The sequence below is a fragment of the Cicer arietinum genome, chromosome 8 (genome assembly GCF_000331145.2).
Source record: "Cicer arietinum cultivar CDC Frontier isolate Library 1 chromosome 8, Cicar.CDCFrontier_v2.0, whole genome shotgun sequence".
In the NCBI taxonomy this organism is placed as follows: domain Eukaryota; kingdom Viridiplantae; phylum Streptophyta; class Magnoliopsida; order Fabales; family Fabaceae; genus Cicer; species Cicer arietinum.
In genome coordinates this window covers 25848221-25869063 of record NC_021167.2, presented here as the reverse complement: position 1 = coordinate 25869063, position 20843 = coordinate 25848221, and the positions used below count along the sequence as shown (strand labels likewise).

The following is a 20843-nucleotide window of genomic DNA, read 5'->3' as shown; positions in this document are numbered from 1 at the left end:
TTAATACATTTATATAGTTTTTTTTTTTCCAAACAAAGATCCAAAACAAAGTCTACATGTATGTTGACACCTAATTTTGTCCGACTTTTACTTTTTATTAAAAAAGGAAATAATAATAATAATAATAATAATAATAATAATAATAATAATAAATATATAAATACATGTGAAGAAATATAAAAATAAATAATTAGGGATATAAGCTTTTAATAATCACTAGTGTTTTCGGTTCTTGTTTGCCTCTAATTCTTATTCAGACTATTTTCTAAAATATAAAAATAATAATAGGAAATAAAAATAAAGGAAATGAAAAAGAAATGAATTGATGGTCATAAAAATCGATGCAATGATGATCAAAATAAATGGAAAAAAAAACGAAAAAGAAATTGATTGATGGTCATAAAAATCGATGCAATGATGATCAAAATAAATGGAAAAAAAAACGAAAAAGAAATTGATTGATGGTCATAAAAATCGATGCAATGATGATCAAAATAAATGGAAAAAAAAACGAAAAAGAAATTGATTGATGGTCATAAAAATCGATGCAATGATGATCAAAATAAATGGAAAAAAAAACGAAAAAGAAATTGATTGATGGTCATAAAAATCAGAGTAATGGTGATCAATTGAATAGAAAAGAAAACCGAAGAAATGAATCAATAGCAATAATAATCGGTATAATTGTGGCCAATTAAAAGAAAAGAAACCAAAAAATAGATTGATGGTAATCAATTGACAATTATTCTTTTGTCTTTTGAAATCTATACCCAAAAGTCTATAAATAGTTGGCCACAAGAAGACAAAGAGGGAGGGAAAACACAATTGAGAGCAAAAAAAAAAATAAAAGAGAAGAGAGAATAATAGAGAGAAAAGAGAGAAGAAGGATTGGAACGAGCTAGTAAAAAGTCTTTCCAGCGCGGTAAACACTTATTTTTCTTTTTTCTTCTTGTCTATTTTTTTTACATTATTATTGTTATAGAGTTTTTTTACTATTCTATGCACGTATGATATAAACAATAATTTTTTATGGTTTCACGAGAAATTTTGGAATCAACCAATAACAATCAATTTGATTGCTGTATAATCGTTTATTTCTTTATCAAATTCGTGATCTCTCATCTTTATTGTGTTTTATTTCTTGTGCATTAGATCTTAAATTCTATTATTATTACTGCCATCGGTCCGCGCCACATATGCGTCGCCGACTCGCGGATCTGCTCTTAAATTTTTATCCTTTATAGTTTATAAAAATAAAATAAAAAGTAGAAAAAATGTTTTCTTTAAAATAAAACGATACACAAATCAATATACAACACATCACTCCTATTAATATTTTCATTATTACCATTATTACTATTATTGTCACTATTATGTTGTTAATTTATTTTGATATATATATAAAGTAAAATTAATAATAAAATCGATCAACACATAAATATTTTCTACCCAAGAACTACGTGTGTTTTGATTTCCCTATTGCACTTGGGGATACGTAGGAGCAAGGTCTTCCCCTTGTCAAACCAAATTAATAAAACAAATATTTTTTTTTCTTCATAAATGTAAATAATTTAATTTTTTTTATTATTCTTTTTGGGGTAAAAATAAATAAATAAATAAATAAATAGATAAATAAATAGTTTGTATATAACTAATTATAGGGTAACCGTTTTAACGGACGTTGTAGGGCGATAATACTTCCTACTCGTAACCGACTCCCGAATCCAAATTTTTTATTCAAAAATATTATTTTAGGTTTTATCCAATTTTTCCTTTAATAAAAATAAAATTGATGGCGACTTTTTTTTTTTTTTTGCGGACAAACCAGACGCGACAATGTAAATAAATTAAACAATTGAATTTGAATAAATAGACACCACAGTAGTGAAATTTGAAGAGTTTATGAATCTCATTAAATTGTATAACCCAACAACTTATGGATCTCTTTATATTTTGTAATCCATTTAGGCTTGTTAGTGCCTCAATCACATAAAAACATATCATAGTTTTGAAAGGCTTGAGAATCGCAAATGTGCATAATTTCAAAATGTAAACATGTTTTAAAGAGCCAAGCACACATCGCATTTTTAAACATATTTTTAGCTACATAAAGTAAAATAAATAAAACACATGATCAAGATTAGGAGAACAGTCAAACCAAAACATCCTTTAAATAAGAGATATAAAGAGAAACGCATAACAAAGGTGACATAAATTCTATTTGGCTATTTCCACTTGACATGGTATACTATTTTAGATTCTAGATGCGTCTATAATAGACATAAAAAAGGTGATATAAAGAAAGGTGACATAAATTCTATTTTGCTATTTCCACTTTTTCAATTAGCAAAAATTGAAATAGTAATAGCTATTGTCCTAATGGTGAAAATCAAATAGTATTGCAGTTTTCAGAGAAGATTTATCAAAATCTGTTATATAATAGCGTTATAGTCGTTATTTGACAATATTTAATGAAACAAAAATAAAGAAATTGAAATTAATTATACATTTCATTAGTCAAATTATACAATAAAGAGCTATTTATACAACAAATATAGTATTAACTAATTACCTAATAAGTTGAGTTAGCTAAAAAATTGTCACCTTAACCTATGTGTTAAACTTCTGAAATCATATACAAAGAGAACCTATGTGTTAAACTTCTGAAATCATATACAAAGAGAAGCAAAACTCTATCTTCTTAACTCTCATACATCTTTTAAGATCTCTTTACAATTTACAAGTAAAAAAGAATTCATTTTAAACCACGTGGTTACAAAAATCTTACAAGTTACTACCACGTTGCAAACTGCTAGAAATTTTAATATTTTAATCAAGGTCATGTGAACGATTATATTCCACACACACATGCACAAATATATATATTAAAAACAATAGTAACAACAATTTGAAAACATAAATAGAGTAAACATAAAAAAAAAATACATAAAACAAGATTCATATTATCAGATTTTTTCATATACTTAATATTTTTATGATAAATTGAAAAAATATTAATAATCATGGTCATAAAAACTCGAGTTAATTGGTTAAAGTTAAACTAATCAATCAAATATTTGTCTAACGAGAGTCTTATGATAATGGGAAGAAGACTTTTCTTGTAAGTGAGAGTCTGACAAAAATATGCATCCCCTTTTAGACCAATCTCCTCAATCATATGGGTATTGTAATTAAACAAAACTACTTCCTCGTCTTTTCTTCTAAAGAAAAAATAATCACTATGTTTTCCTTCTCCAATAGGATGTTCAATGTCAGGTATAGGCCCAATAATGATAAGTTTAGTCCATGATTACTTCACACCGAGTTCACCCAAAATTGATATGTGAAAAATAGTCGTCTCATGGTAATTTCGGATCAAAGTAATGGACTCATTTAATACCATCAAGTGTCTCATCACAAATACAAAATCATCAATACTATTTTTCATATCTGAGGGAAAAGGTGTTGTACAGAACACCTCATTGCTTAAGTCAAATGACACAAAATATGCTTCATCTTCATTTGTTGTCCACCAATGACACACTCCATTCAAGTATAAAAAGGCTCTTGAAACACCATAATAACATTGGGGCATATCCAAATCAAGTTTCTTCCAAGAGTTATTTCTTAGACTATATATCTCCCAAGTATCGTTGTGTGACAACTTGTTTGGCTTACCTTCTATATCATCAGTGTCGGACACATCTAGTCGATAATGTACGTACCGAATCACCAAATTCATGATAAAAAAACATTTCATTCTCGTAAGTTTTTTCTAGGGCATGAGTAGGGTTGTGAGGAATGACCTTGAATTCCTCGATGGTTGGGTTCCATAATAAAACATTAGGTGTGGTACCGTGATAGAGACAAACTATGCCAATAATAGTGGCACCCAAAATAAAAATAGTTATATCATTCCCTTGAAATGGAGGTGGCCAATCTAATTTGACCTTATTCTCGCACCTCTCTCCAGAAAGAGAGTATAACATGTTATGTGTGATTTCTCCAGGATTCTGTTGTACGAGGAGAAATATTGCAATATCCTCAAAAGAAGAAGAATTACTAGTTATGAAATTGTTGCGGTACATGTTAATAAAATTAGGATTTTCAAATAAATGGGAATATGATTTGCGTACACAACTAAATCGTTTCAAAGATTTAAGGGGTACTTTAGACAAAATGGAAAATGCAAGATCATCATGAATATGATTGCTAACCTTTTCAATCGTAAAAAATTTCATATCCATCTTCTCAAATGCAATGTGGCGAAGATGAATTCATCATTCAAAACTCGTGCGTAGTAGCCATCGATAAGGTATGTTCTAAAGAAGACTTTGGATGGCAAATTCGCAACCTGATCTCAATGGAGCTTGCTCGCAAATCTACGTGAATGTGAATAACCATTTGACACAAACAGATTTACCTCTGCATCTTAATTATATATAGAAAAAAAAATAGCAAAATTAAATATTAATTCTATTTTGATCAATAATTATTAATAATATTATAAAATAAAAAATTGTATCATAACTTTTGATTATTGATAAGTAATCTTATAAGATAAAGACATCATGAAAAGTTTCATTATTTTTGTGAATATTGGACTTATTATATTATGTTTCTTCGTATTATAAAAAAAAAGTGTTTTTTCATAATTATTGAATTATTTAAAAACTACCAAAAATAATGTCAACATAGCACCTTAAACAATTGGTGTGATGCACAATTTTAACCTAAATTGTGTTGCAGAGCCTATTGCTAACAACACTTTCTCTTGATTTAATGTCAACCATTAGAATATGGATGAGTTTATATAACGTGCTCTCTTTATTTTTAATGGTGCAAAACATACCAGGTTCTTAGTTTTTCTAATTTTTTTTGTTAAAAAAAATCAATGTAGAATTTTTGAATCAAATTGAAATGTGGACTATCAACAAAGAAAAAAATTAGGTCTAATTGTGATCTTCTCCCCACCACTCTTTTGTCTCCACCTTCTTCCTCACATAAGAGGGGCAGTTTGAAACTATGTTTAGTCCAAAATCACGCCGCTACATCATTTTTTCTTTATCGTTTTACTTAAATAGTTGATTTTCACATAGACCATTTTTTTCTTAGTATTTTTTCTTTTATTCTCTTAACTAAGTTCGAAGTTTGATTTTTTTTTTTCATATTTATTTTGTTCATATTTACTTTGATATTGTACAGACATATTCAATCAATGACTTCAACGTCATCAACATTGTAGATTCGGAGGTATGGGTATTCCAACCACTCTAATTTTGTCAAACTTGTAGGTGTTTTTCAGTTTTATGCTATTAACATGGATGTTGTAAGTTTGTTCACTAATTCATCATTTGCAATTTTAGTAAATTTGTATTTATATTATTTCAACCAATGTACTCTCTTAATTTGAATAAACAACAACAACGAGGAAATGATATTTAACATAAAAAAAATAAAATAAAGGTGCTTTGGTATAAACAAAAATGAACTAGAATTCGAGATATAAACATAAACACATAACAAAATACACTCTTTTTAATGCATACTCTGATTCTCTTGATAGTGTACACTATTTTATGTTTATTTTTATGTGTCTAGAATGGACATAAAAAATTTATGAATATTTAAATAGAAGCTTAACATTTTTAAATTTAAAAAAAGTGTTATTAATAATGGATTAAAAAAAATATCTAAAGAATAAAAATCTGTTATGTGAATAGTTGATAGCGTTGCAATCAAATAGGGGAAGCCGTACAGAGGCCTAAATAAATAAATATTCTGTTTTATTATTTTTTAAAAACCTAAAATTTTAATTTTTTAAAAAGTCAAAAATTGAAATAGTAACCGCTATTGTCTTAATGGTGAAAATCCAATATTTTGTGGTTTTCATGGATGATTTATCAAAATCCACTATGTGATAATACTATAATCGTTATTTCACAACAGTGAATGAAACAAAAATAAAGAAATTTAAATTATACATTTCATTAATCAAATTAGACAATAGAAAACTACTTATATATACTACAAAGATTGTCTTAACTAACTAACTAATAAGCTGAAATCATATGCAAAGAGGAACAAAACTCTATCTTCTTAACTCTCAAACATCACTACGCCAGAAATGACATTTAACAGCGCCCATTTTACAGCGCTTTCTAAACACAAGCGCTGTTGTAATTATATTTTAAAAATAACGGAACCTATTACAGCGCTTTTTATGTAAAGCGCTGTAAAACAAGCGCTGTAGTAGGTCATATAACGTTTGCGCATCACGTTATAAGGATTTTACAGCGCTTGTCAAAAAAGCGCTGTAAACGGAAGCGCTTTCGTAAATGTGTTACAGCGCTTTTTTCACAAGCGCTGTAAAACACATGCGCTTTCATTGAATTTAACTACCTATTACAGCGCTTTTTTCACAAGCGATGTAAAACATATCCGCTTTCATTGAATTTAACTACTTATTACAGCGCTTTTTTCACAAGCGCTGTAAAACACATGCGCTTTCATTGAATTTAACTACCTATTATAGCGCTTTTTTCACAAGCGCTGTAAAACACATGCGCTTTCATTGAATTTAACTACCTATTACAGCGCTTTTTTCACAAGCGCTGTAAAACACATGCGCTTTCATTGAATTTAACTACCTATTACAGCGCTTTTTTCACAAGCGCTGTAAAACACATGCGCTTTCATTGAATTTAACTACCTATTACAGCGCGTTTTTCACAAGCGCTGTAAAATACATCTTTCAAATAATTATATACGTTGGAAACCCTCATATCCTCTACATCTTTCAAATAATTATATACGTTGGAAACCCTCATATCCTCTACATCTTTCAAATAATTATATACGTTGCGAACCCTAATATCCTCTACGTACTGTGCGGCCATCTACGTTGTCTAAGGTATTTTTTACACATGATCTGTTATGTTTTGAAATTGTCAAAAATTGTCAAAAACTCATACCACATGATCTGTTCTGTTTTGAAATTGTCAAAAATTGTCAAAAACTCATACCACATGATCTGTTCTGTTTTGAAATTGTTAGTTGATATTGGTTTCTTTTTGAAACTTGTTGATATGTTTTGAAAGCTTATTATTTTTGTTACTGCATTTATATAGGTGGTATAATATGGATAGGAAATGGATTTCAGCCAATCGATTGTCAAAAGAGTATGAAATTGGAGTGAAGGAGTTTGTTGAGTTTGCAGTGAAGAATGCAAAAGATCCAAATAGAGTAGTTTGTCCTTGTTTAAAATGTTGTTTTGGAAAACGTGTTAGAGAAGATGAATTAGAAGGACATCTAGTATGTAATGGAATTGATCAAAGCTACACATGTTGGATAAGACATGGTGAGAAAAAAAAAGGAAACATTAATTTTGAGAATAGTTCTACATATGCTTCAACTGATTTCGATACAGATACATATGAGCCGGACCGAGTTGATGAGATTGCAAAAGCAGTTGAAGAAGATCTTCGAGATTGTCCTAAAATGTTTGAAAGTTTGTTGAGTGATGCAGAGAAAGAATTATATAATGGTTGTACTAAATTCACAAGACTGTCAGCGATATTAAAGTTGTACAACTTAAAAGCGAGTAATGGATGGTCTGATAAAAGCTTTACGGAATTATTAACACTCATAAAAGATATGTTGCCAGATGATAATGAACTTCCCAGTCGAACCTACGAGGCTAAACGGATTTTGTGTTCTATTGGAATGAGTTACGAAAGGATTCATGCGTGTCCTAACGATTGCATTTTATTTCGAAACGAATATGAACTACTTAAGGCGTGTCCGAAATGCAATGTCTCTCGATATAAGAAGAAAGAATCTACTCCAGCAAAAGTCGTGTGGTATTTTCCTATAATACCAAGATTTAGGCGCATGTATCGCAGTGAAGAAGATTCAAAACACTTGACATGGCATGCAGATGAAAGAATTAGAGATGGAATGTTTCGACACCCTGCAGATTCCCCACAATGGGCAAAAATTGATCACGAGTATCCTGAATTCGGGATAGAGTCAAGAAATCTAAGACTTGCACTTTCTACTGATGGAATGAATCCACATGGTCTTCAAAGCATCTCACATAGCACGTGGCCTGTGATTTTGGTAATATATAACCTACCTCCATGGTTATGTATGAAGCGTAAGTTTATGATGTTGTCTCTGTTAATTTCTGGACCCAAACAACCGGGGAATGATATCGACGTATACTTGACTCCTCTAATCGAAAATTTAAAAAGTATGTGGGAGACAGGTGTGGAAGTTTATGATGGGTATAAGAAAGAATGTTTCAATTTAAGGGTTATGTTGTTCGGCATAATTAATGATTTTCCAGCATATGGTAATTTATCAGGATATAGCATTAAAGGTCAGTGTGCATGTCCTATATGTGAAGAGAGTACAAATTGGATGCGGTTGAAACATTGTAAGAAGAATGTGTTTCTTGGACATCGTAGATTTTTACCTTATAGTCATCAGTATCGTGGGTGGAGAAATGCATTCAATGGAAAATCAGAGGAAGGTAAAGCTCCTTTAGCACCGACTGGATATCAAATACTTGAAAAAGTACAAGGTTTGACCAATAAATTTGGCAAACCTTTTGCGGGAGAGCTGGTGAAAACTGGGTGGAAGAAAAAGTCAATTTTCTTTGAATTGCCATATTGGAAGTCATTGTATGTAAGACATTTCCTCGATGTGATGCATATTGAAAAAAATGTATTTGAAAGTGTTATTGGTACGTTACTCAATGTTCCAGGAAAGTCTAAAGATGGCGTCAATGCAAGATTGGACTTGGTCGATATGGGAATAAGAAATGAACTGGCTCCAGTAAAGAAAGGAAATCGCACATATCTACCTCCAGCCGCTCATACTCTATCTAGAAAGGAAAAAATTGTTTTATGTAAATTTCTACACGAAGTTAAAGTTCCAGAAGGATACTCTTCGAACATTAAAAATTTGGTTTGTATGAAAGACCTCAAGTTAAAAGGTTTGAAGACCCATGATTGTCATATTATAATGGAGCATTTGCTACCAATAGGTATACGTTCCATTTTACCTGAAAAAGTTCGACTAGCCTTAACTAGATTATGTTTCTTCTTCAGGGAAATTTGTAGTAAAGTGATCGACCCTCAGAAATTACCGACATTGCAGAGGGAAATTGTTGTTACTTTGTGTGAGCTTGAAATGTATTTCCCACCATCGTTTTTTGATATAATGGTTCACCTTACTGTTCATCTGGTTAAGGAGACACAACTTTGTGGGCCAGCTTATATGAGATGGATGTATCCGATAGAACGATATATGAAAATATTAAAAGGGTACGTAAAAAGTAGAAGTCGACCAGAAGGTTGTATTGCTGAACGATACATTGTTGAAGAGGCTGCTGAATTTTGTACTGAATATCTGTCCAATGTTGAATCCATAGGGCTTCCCATGTCTCGTCATTCGGGAAGACTATCAGGAGAAGGGATAACTGGAAGGAGACTACTGACTATATCAAGGACAGAATGGGAGCAGGCACAATTGTATGTTCTGCACAATGATGATGAGGTTCAACCGTATGTTACAATACACATTGATCAGTTATCTCGTTTGAACATGAATAGGAATCAAAATTGGATAACTCGAGAGCACAATCGAAGTTTTGTAACATGGTTAAAAAATCACATAATGTCAAAATTTGATATAGACCCCGGATCAATTTCAAATAGATTGAGGTGGCTAGCAAATGGTCCGAGCTTACATGTCTTTTCTTACACTGGTTATGTTATTAACGGCTACACATTTTATACCAAAGAACAAGATGATCAGACCACTATGCAAAATAGTGGAGTCACTCTCGTAGCTGAAGCGATGCATGTCTCAAGTGCAAAAGACAAAAACCCAATATATGCAAATCTATCATATTTTGGGGTTATCGAGCGCATATGGGAGTTAGACTACACAATGTTTCGTGTTCCCATATTTGGTTGCAAGTGGGTCGATAATAATAATGGCGTTCGGATTGATGAGTCAGGATTCTTGCTTGTCGATTTTAATAGGGTGGGATACAAAGACGAGCCTTTTATTTTAGCGTCGCAAGCTCAACAAGTGTTTTATGTCACTGATCCTTCTAATGATAAATGGTCTGTTGTCCTATCGACCAATAAAATAAGTGATGATAACAATAATGATGAAGATGTTGGTAATGATCTTTTATTTGCAACATCACAACAACCACATGAAATTGATTCAACTGATGATGGTTTATATCTTAGAGATGATCATGATGAGGGAATTTGGATTAATCCATCGTTTCGTATTGTAAATGGACAAACAAATGTGAATGTCACCAGGAAAAGAAGAAGGGCATCTTAATGTATATATATGTTTAATTGTTTTATATAAGCTATGCATGTAATCTGAACTGTGTTATTGTAAATATGCATGTAATCTGAATTGAGTGTTTTATACTAAGTTCTGATTAATTTATTTTCTGATTAATTTATTTTCTGCTTATATTTAGCTTGATTTGAGTGTTTTATACCAAGTTCATGTAACAATGAGTGTTTTATATTTAGCTTGATTTACATGAACTGAACTGAATATAAATTAGTAATTTACATGAACTGAACTGAACTGAATAGAGAGATTCTCTTTTGCTCAGTGCATATATATATATAGATTCTTCAGAATACTCATTTCTAATAATTCATCATCTCCTAAAGTATTGTGATAAAGACAATGATAACAATATTTTTAATCCAATAAACAATGATAAAAATGTTTTTAATGTCATCCCAACCCAAATAAACCAAACACAAAAATAAAATAAAGAGACATTTTACAGCGCTTATCTTAAAAAGCGCTGTAAAAGATCCTTTTAAAAATAAAATAATGAGTGTTTTATACCTTTTACAGCGCTTTTCACACAAAGCGCTGTAAACGACTCTTTTGAAAGTGAGTAAAAAAGACATTTTACAGCGCTTATTTGACAAAGCGCTGTAAAAAAGCTTTAAAAATAATATTCATCAGACACCTAATTTCTTCAAACACCTTGTACGCATCATGGGAATCCAAAAAACATCAGACACAAACCCATTTCTTCAAACACCTTGTACGCATCATGGGAATCCAAAAAACATCAGACACAAACCCATTTCTTCAAACACCTTGTACGCATCATGGGAATCCCCAAAAACACCAGACACAAACCCATTTTTCGCAACATGGCAATGATCCTGAATACCAATTAAGTTTCGATTTAAGAAGGAAAGAGAATGTAAAGAGATAAAAAGGGTGTTGAGGTGGAGATTGAATTGTGAAAGAGTAAGCTTTGATGTTTGTGAAGAAGATGCATAAAAGGAGAAGAGTTTGGTGAAGAGGAAGGGATTTTTGTGGTGACCAGTTACTACTATGTGGGTTTTGCATGCATGTTGAGCTTGTTTAAAAAATAACATAACATAACAAAACACAAAAACAATAAGGCCTTTTACAGCGCTTATTTGGAAAAAGCGCTGTAAAAGAGCCTTTTAAAATTAACATAAAGAGACATTTTAGAGCGCTTATGTGGAAAAGCGCTGTAAAAGGCTTTAAAAAACATTCATATAACATAATAACACACGGAGGTCTTTTACAGCGCTTATTTGGGAAAAGCGCTGTAAAAGAGCCTCTTAAAATTAACATAAAGAGACATTTTAGAGCGCTTATGTGTAAAAGCGCTGTAAAAGGCATTCAAATAACATAATAACACACGGAGGTCTTTTACAGCGCTTATTTGAAAAAAGCGCTGTAAAAGAGCCTTTTAAAAATTTAACTAAAGAAGCCTTTTAGAGCGCTTATGTGTGAAAGCGCTGTAAAAGGCATTCATATAACATAATAACACACGGAGGTCTTTTACAGCGCTTATTTGAAAAAAGCGCTGTAAAAGAGCCTTTTAAAAATTTAACTAAAGAAGCCTTTTAGAGCGCTTATGTGTGAAAGCGCTGTAAAAGGCATTCATATAACATAATAACACACGGAGGTCTTTTACAGCGCTTATTTGAAAAAAGCGCTGTAAAAGGCATTCAAATAACATAATAACACACGGAGGTCTTTTACAGCGCTTATTTGAAAAAAGCGCTGTAAAAGGCATTCAAATAACATAATAACACACGGAGGTCTTTTACAGCGCTTATTTGAAAAAAGCGCTGTAAAAGAGCCTTTTAAAAATTTAACTAAAGAAGCCTTTTAGAGCGCTTTACAAAATAAGCGCTGTAAAAGGCTTATAAAAAGCGCTGTAAAAGTGTTACGTATATATAACAGTTACCTCTTCAGTTTCCTCTTCATTACGTAACCTTCATCTCAACCTTCATTTCTTCTCTTCTTTTGCAAACCCTATCATCCCGTCCTTTACGAACCTTATTTCCACGATCATCTCCTTCATTTCGAACCTTATTTCCATCCAAGATCATCTCTCCCATTTCACACAATATATTTTCATTGAAATACGTAACCCTCATTACGTATTTCTTCAAACCGTATTTCTGTGAACCATATTTCTGTGAACTTTCTGCAAACCCTCTTTTCTTTGCATTTCGTCTTTCTTCGAACCATCATTATTCAGGTATTGATGTTATTAAATTTTTGTAATCATTAGAATGCATGTTGAGCTTTTTTAAGATATACTGATACATGTTGAGTTTGTTTATAATAATGCATGATCCATGTTGAGCTTGTTGATGTTATACTAAAGTGCATGTTGAACTTGTTGTAGTTAAATGGATACAAACAAAGATTTAGAAGTTCAAAATGAAGAAGTTGGCACCTCTAAGACTTACGAAAAAGAAGTCAAACGTGGTGCAACTATCATGCAAAGGGTGATTAAAGCACGGAGCAGTGGCATTAAATTTGAGGTATACTATATATACTCTGTTTGCTGTGTGTTTTTTTATCTTTTTTTAGGGTTTAGGGCATGTACTTACTATATGAGTTTATTAGGTTGGCTGGAACGAGAGTGGTCAGCCAGTTGACCCCAACAGCTCCATGTTTGTAAGCTACATTGGGGCTGTTGTTCGTCAAAATGTCCCAATAACAATAGACAACTGGAGAGATAAGGCGTTGAAGGATGCCAAAGATATCATCTGGAATGACATTCAAGTAAATATTTTGATCTACTCTTTTGTCATTTATAATTTTTTTTCTGTAAAATACATTACTTATAATTGTTTTCATTGCAGACCACTTTTGTTCTTGATGAGGAACGAAAGTCATATGTTTTGAGAGTTGCTGGGAAAATCCATCGTGGATTTAGATCCCATCTCTCAAATTTCTATCTAAAAGATAGAGAAGGAAACACAAATGCTGAACCTCCAAAGATATATCAACATTATATATCAAAGGATGAATGGAGTGCATTTGTTTCCAAACGTTCTGACCCGGCGTTTGTCGTAAGTGATTAATTTATTAGCATTTGTGTTTTATTATTCATATTCGTAGCGTATTTTAAATTTTTACACAATTGCTATTTTTTTTTTATATAGAATATTAGTAAGGCAAATCGCGAACGGGCAAGCAACCCAAAACACCCATACAAGAAATCACGTATGGGATATGCACGCCTTGAACAAAAAATTGTAAGTAATTAAACATCACTTGTAATTTGTATTATAAACTATAGTGTGTAACTAATTTGTATTATTTTGTTTATGATTTTAACGAATAGAGAAAAGACACCCAAGCCGATCAACCCTTGGGTCGTCATATCTTATGGAAGGAAGCGCGTGTTAACAAAGAAGGAGTGGTTGATAATGAAAATGTCAAGAAAGTTGTAGAACTTTGTGTAAGTATATTATCACTTTAATATTTTTTAATATTGTATTTTAAAAATGCTATTGAACTTATCTTTTTAATGTTACATGTATTTTAGGAAACTATTGAACAAAGTTCTGAAACTCAAGAGGGCAACAAGGATACGTGCAGGGACATTCTTGGGAAAGTGTTTAATGTCCCTGAGTATTCCGGTCGAGTGAGGGGGAAAGGATTTGGCGTAACTCCCAAAAGCTTTTTTCCTCAAGAGAAGCGCCAAAAACCTTCCAACGAGGAAGTATTAGAGAAGCTCAGAATCTTATCGGAGCAAGTGGCACTCTTGGTGAATACGAATAAAGACAAGCAACTTCCGGTTCAGCTCCAACCTGAAATACAAATGGAGAGTGAAACCGGGAGTTGCAACGTCGGTTTGAAGAGTATTCCCGAGGTAATTAATTACTTACTACTTACTTGCTTATGTAATTACTTATGTATTAAACAAACTTATATATTAACTGTACTTATGTTTTAACTATTGATGTAGGGTGTCACTACATGTGTCCTATACTTGTCCTCGCCGACTCAACGGAAGGTGGGAAAAGGAATATTGCACAATACTTCGGGAGAAGTATTGCACAATATTCCGATCCCCGCGGGCCATGTCAAAGTATCGCCTACGGTTGCTTTCGAACCAACTGCACCGTTGCCCATACCGGACAACGATGGAGATATGAAGTTCTTAAGCGACGCTATTGGCAGTTACGTGGCATGGCCCACACACCTTGTTGCCCTCGAAAAAAAGATTCCCAAGGACAAATCAGTTACATCTCCCGAAAAGGTTTGTCACATTTATTGCCTAAGGTTTTTTATTTTTTCAGATTCAATAAACTAACATTTTACCTCATTTTTGTAGGTCCAAATAAATAAACCACCCCTACAGCCAAAAAAAGGCAGCAGACCTCAAAAATTGGAGGTTAATAGGGCTGCCAAACTACAAAGGCTGGAGGGTAATAAAGCTGCAAAACTTGCAGCAACAAAAAATCTGGATCGGGGAAAATCGGTCGCTGCTGCTGCTGCTCCTAATAAAAGTCAGCCACGCCTTGGTAAATACGGGGCGTGTCTTGACATCCAAATAAAAAGGAACATGGGCAGCAGCAACGATTCGCCCATTGTACAAATGAATCAAGACATCTTTGGAGATGAGTATATTGAATACCTCGAAAAGGAGCAAATGTACGATCTTCTCGAACATAAGGAGCTGAGTGTTACTGTAATCAGCTTGTACATAAGGTAAAAAATACTTTTAATTGCATTTATTTGTAATTAATTAAATGTATTGGTAATTAATCTAGTTTAAAATTTTCATTGAAGGTTTTTGTACGAGAAGGTCGTGTGCACGAGGAAACTGTCAAATAAATACTCATTCTTGTCTCCGCATAAGATGTCGATGTTCAAACTCGATCCAGACAATGTAAAACACTACATTGTAGATATGTTTTTAAGAAATAAAGAAAGTGATAAATTGTTCTTGGCACCATATAATTCAGGGTACGTAATTTTATCTTTTTTAATTGATGAGAATTTAATTTATTAGTTGTCTATAAACAAAATTGCTTAACCAATTTTTTGTTGTTGTAGGGCACATTGGGTGCTATTTGCAATCAATGCGGTCTCTGAAGTGATATACTATTTGGATCCCGTGCACGGCGATTACACCAATCACCCCGGAATAAAGAATATGCTCGACACGTAAGTAATATTCATTTATTTCTTACATATATATATTTATATATATATATATATAAATATATATATGTAAGAAATAAATGAATATTACTTACGTGTCGAGCATATTCTTTATTCCGGGGTGATTGGTGTAATCGCCGTGCACGGGATCCAAATAGTATATCACTTCAGAGACCGCATTGATTGCAAATAGCACCCAATGTGCCCTACAACAACAAAAAATTGGTTAAGCAATTTTGTTTATAGACAACTAATAAATTAAATTCTCATCAATTAAAAAAGATAAAATTACGTACCCTGAATTATATGGTGCCAAGAACAATTTATCACTTTCTTTATTTCTTAAAAACATATCTACAATGTAGTGTTTTACATTGTCTGGATCGAGTTTGAACATCGACATCTTATGCGGAGACAAGAATGAGTATTTATTTGACAGTTTCCTCGTGCACACGACCTTCTCGTACAAAAACCTTCAATGAAAATTTTAAACTAGATTAATTACCAATACATTTAATTAATTACAAATAAATGCAATTAAAAGTATTTTTTACCTTATGTACAAGCTGATTACAGTAACACTCAGCTCCTTATGTTCGAGAAGATCGTACATTTGCTCCTTTTCGAGGTACTCAATATACTCATCTCCAAAGATGTCTTGATTCATTTGTACAATGGGCGAATCGTTGCTGCTGCCCATGTTCCTTTTTATTTGGATGTCAAGACACGCCCCGTATTTACCAAGGCGTGGCTGACTTTTATTAGGAGCAGCAGCAGCAGCGACCGATTTTCCCCGATCCAGATTTTTTGTTGCTGCAAGTTTTGCAGCTTTATTACCCTCCAGCCTTTGTAGTTTGGCAGCCCTATTAACCTCCAATTTTTGAGGTCTGCTGCCTTTTTTTGGCTGTAGGGGTGGTTTATTTATTTGGACCTACAAAAATGAGGTAAAATGTTAGTTTATTGAATCTGAAAAAATAAAAAACCTTAGGCAATAAATGTGACAAACCTTTTCGGGAGATGTAACTGATTTGTCCTTGGGAATCTTTTTTTCGAGGGCAACAAGGTGTGTGGGCCATGCCACGTAACTGCCAATAGCGTCGCTTAAGAACTTCATATCTCCATCGTTGTCCGGTATGGGCAACGGTGCAGTTGGTTCGAAAGCAACCGTAGGCGATACTTTGACATGGCCCGCGGGGATCGGAATATTGTGCAATACTTCTCCCGAAGTATTGTACAATATTCCTTTTCCCACCTTCCGTTGAGTCGGCGAGGACAAGTATAGGACACATGTAGTGACACCCTACATCAATAGTTAAAACATAAGTACAGTTAATATATAAGTTTGTTTAATACATAAGTAATTACATAAGCAAGTAAGTAGTAAGTAATTAATTACCTCGGGAATACTCTTCAAACCGACGTTGCAACTCCCGGTTTCACTCTCCATTTGTATTTCAGGTTGGAGCTGAACCGGAAGTTGCTTGTCTTTATTCGTATTCACCAAGAGTGCCACTTGCTCCGATAAGATTCTGAGCTTCTCTAATACTTCCTCGTTGGAAGGTTTTTGGCGCTTCTCTTGAGGAAAAAAGCTTTTGGGAGTTACGCCAAATCCTTTCCCCCTCACTCGACCGGAATACTCAGGGACATTAAACACTTTCCCAAGAATGTCCCTGCACGTATCCTTGTTGCCCTCTTGAGTTTCAGAACTTTGTTCAATAGTTTCCTAAAATACATGTAACATTAAAAAGATAAGTTCAATAGCATTTTTAAAATACAATATTAAAAAATATTAAAGTGATAATATACTTACACAAAGTTCTACAACTTTCTTGACATTTTCATTATCAACCACTCCTTCTTTGTTAACACGCGCTTCCTTCCATAAGATATGACGACCCAAGGGTTGATCGGCTTGGGTGTCTTTTCTCTATTCGTTAAAATCATAAACAAAATAATACAAATTAGTTACACACTATAGTTTATAATACAAATTACTTCATTATATAAAAGTGATGTTTAATTACTTACAATTTGTTGTTCAAGGCGTGCATATCCCATACGTGATTTCTTGTATGGGTGTTTTGGGTTGCTTGCCCGTTCGCGATTTGCCTTACTAATATTCTATATAAAAAAAAAATAGCAATTGTGTAAAAATTTAAAATACGCTACGAATATGAATAATAAAACACAAATGCTAATAAATTAATAACTTACGACAAACGCCGGGTCAGAACGTTTGGAAACAAATGCACTCCATTCATCCTTTGATATATAATGTTGATATATCTTTGGAGGTTCAGCATTTGTGTTTCCTTCTCTATCTTTTAGATAGAAATTTGAGAGATGGGATCTAAATCCACGATGGATTTTCCCAGCAACTCTCAAAACATATGACTTTCGTTCCTCATCAAGAACAAAAGTGGTCTGCAATGAAAACAATTATAAGTAATGTATTTTACAGAAAAAAAATTATAAATGACAAAAGAGTAGATCAAAATATTTACTTGAATGTCATTCCAGATGATATCTTTGGCATCCTTCAACGCCTTATCTCTCCAGTTGTCTATTGTTATTGGGACATTTTGACGAACAACAGCCCCAATGTAGCTTACAAACATGGAGCTGTTGGGGTCAACTGGCTGACCACTCTCGTTCCAGCCAACCTAATAAACTCATATAGTAAGTACATGCCCTAAACCCTAAAAAAAGATAAAAAAACACACAGCAAACAGAGTATATATAGTATACCTCAAATTTAATGCCATTACTCCTTGCTTTAATGACTTTCTGCATGATAGTTGCACCACGTTTGACTTCTTTTTTTTTTTAAAAAGCGTTGTCTTTTATCTTTGTGCCCAAAATTATTTTTGATCCAAAATCACTTCACAATCAGTGCACACAACAACAAAACATATTCAAATACCATAAGCAGTTCACACAATCAGTAGAACATAAATCAGAACTCTGTAACTTTTTTAACATATATGTAACTCTGTAATTTACAACCTAAGTAACTACATTCAGATACATATATACAACCTAATTTACAACCTAATTACCTACATTCAGATACGTATATATATATAACCTAATTTACAACCTAAACTACATTCAGATCCATATGCATGTTCATATATTGTGTCCTATGATCATTTACATATAATAACTAACAGAATATACATTATATGCACTAGCTACCATATAATATTCAGATCCCTTGCCCAGCAGCAAGCTATTTCCCAGAAAATCAAATAATTTTCATGTCAAGCACGTACTGACACCATTCTTCCTTTAATTCCATCAGATCTTCCTCAGAATATGATGGACTGGAATTGGCAAAGTACTGCAATATAAAAATTGAACATATTATATTAAGTTAGTATCAAATATATAGATAATTTATATATGAAAATCATATAATGCAAATACCGTACCGTTTCTGGGATAATAGTTTTATTCTTCTCAACAATCTCCTTCATGAATCTCAATATGTAGTACCCACAGTCGATGTTATTTGTTTGACGAGGGCACTTTATTGAGATCCATGTAATGTTATTAGACTTCTGCTTCGACACTTTAGCACCTCTTTGAGCTCGATAAACTTTTAAGGCACTATCGAATGAATAAATGTGATTATTAGAGCATGAATATTTATATATATATATATATATAAATATTCATGCTCTAATAATCACATTTATTCATTCGATAGTGCCTTAAAAGTTTATCGAGCTCAAAGAGGTGCTAAAGTGTCGAAGCAGAAGTCTAATAACATTACATGGATCTCAATAAAGTGCCCTCGTCAAACAAATAACATCGACTGTGGGTACTACATATTGAGATTCATGAAGGAGATTGTTGAGAAGAATAAAACTATTATCCCAGAAACGGTACGGTATTTGCATTATATGATTTTCATATATAAATTATCTATATATTTGATACTAACTTAATATAATATGTTCAATTTTTATATTGCAGTACTTTGCCAATTCCAGTCCATCATATTCTGAGGAAGATCTGATGGAATTAAAGGAAGAATGGTGTCAGTACGTGCTTGACATGAAAATTATTTGATTTTCTGGGAAATAGCTTGTGCTGGGCAAGGGATCTGAATATTATATGGTAGCTAGTGCATATAATGTATATTCTGTTAGTTATTATATGTAAATGATCATAGGACACAATATATGCATATAATGGATCTGTTAGTTATTATATAATGGATCTGAATGTAGGTAATTAGGTTGTAAATTAGGTTGTATATATGTATCTGAATGTAGTTACTTAGGTTGTAAATTACAGAGTTACATATATGTTAAAAAAGTTACAGAGTTCTGATTTATGTTCTATTGATTGTGTGAACTGATTGTCTATAATATGTTCTGTTCTACTGATTGTCTGTAATATGTTCTGTTCTACTGATTGTCTGTAATATGTTCTGTTCTACTGATTGTCTGTAATATGTTCTGTTCTACTGATTGTCTGTAATATGTTCTGTTCTACTGATTGTGAAGTGATTTTGGATCAAAAATAATTTTGGGTACAAAGATAAAAGACAGCGCTTTTTAAAAAAAGTGCCATAAAAAGCTAAAAAGCATTTTTCATTTCAAATAATTAATTTACAGCGTTTAAAAAAAAAAAATAACACATTTTACAGCGCTTTTTTTAAAAAGCGGTGTAAAATGTTGTTCTAAAGCGCTTTAATGGTGCACCTTCAACAGCGCTTCCGTGAGAAAGCGCTGTAATATGTACAAGAAAAGCGCTGTAAAATGCAGACCCATAATATGAAATTATGGGTAGGCATTTTACAGCGCTTTTTCGAGAAAGCGCTGTAATATGCACACCCATATATGAAATTATGGGTGGGCATATTACAGCGCTTCTTCGAGAAAGCGCTGTAATATGTACACCCATAACTCATATGACGGGGTGCATATTACAGCGCTTTTTCGAGTAAGCGCTGTAATATGTACGCCCATATATGAAATTATGGGTGGGCATATTACAGCGCTTTTGTGAGAAAGCGCTGTAATATGCACACCCATAACTCATATGACGGGGTGCATATTACAGCGCTTTTTGTGAAGAAGCGCTGTAAAATGTGCATAACAAGCGCGCGTTGTATTTACATGTTTTATAGCGCTTTTATAAAAGCGCTGTTGTATCATTTACAGCGCTCGTTTCCACAGCGCTTATTTTTTTGAAAAAGCGCTGTAAATGGCTTAAAAAAAGCGCTGTAAAAGCCGTTTTTTCGCGTAGTGCATCTTTTAAGGTCCCTTTCTACAATTTACAAGTCAAAAAGAAGTTGATTTTAA

The 20843-nt window shown here is 32.7% G+C and overlaps 1 long non-coding RNA gene and 1 pseudogene across 1 annotated transcript; one reads left to right on the top strand and one right to left on the bottom strand.

Moving 5' to 3' along the window:
- Positions 1 to 3037: 3037 nt before the first annotated feature.
- Positions 3038 to 4368, bottom strand: LOC101508830 (F-box only protein 8-like; annotated as a pseudogene).
- Positions 4369 to 19294: 14926 nt separating this feature from the next.
- On the top strand, positions 19295 to 19875 carry LOC140918992 (uncharacterized). The gene is made up of 2 exons (XR_012161510.1): positions 19295 to 19415; positions 19507 to 19875. It is a non-coding gene; the product is annotated as an uncharacterized lncRNA (long non-coding RNA).
- Positions 19876 to 20843: the final 968 nt, after the last annotated feature.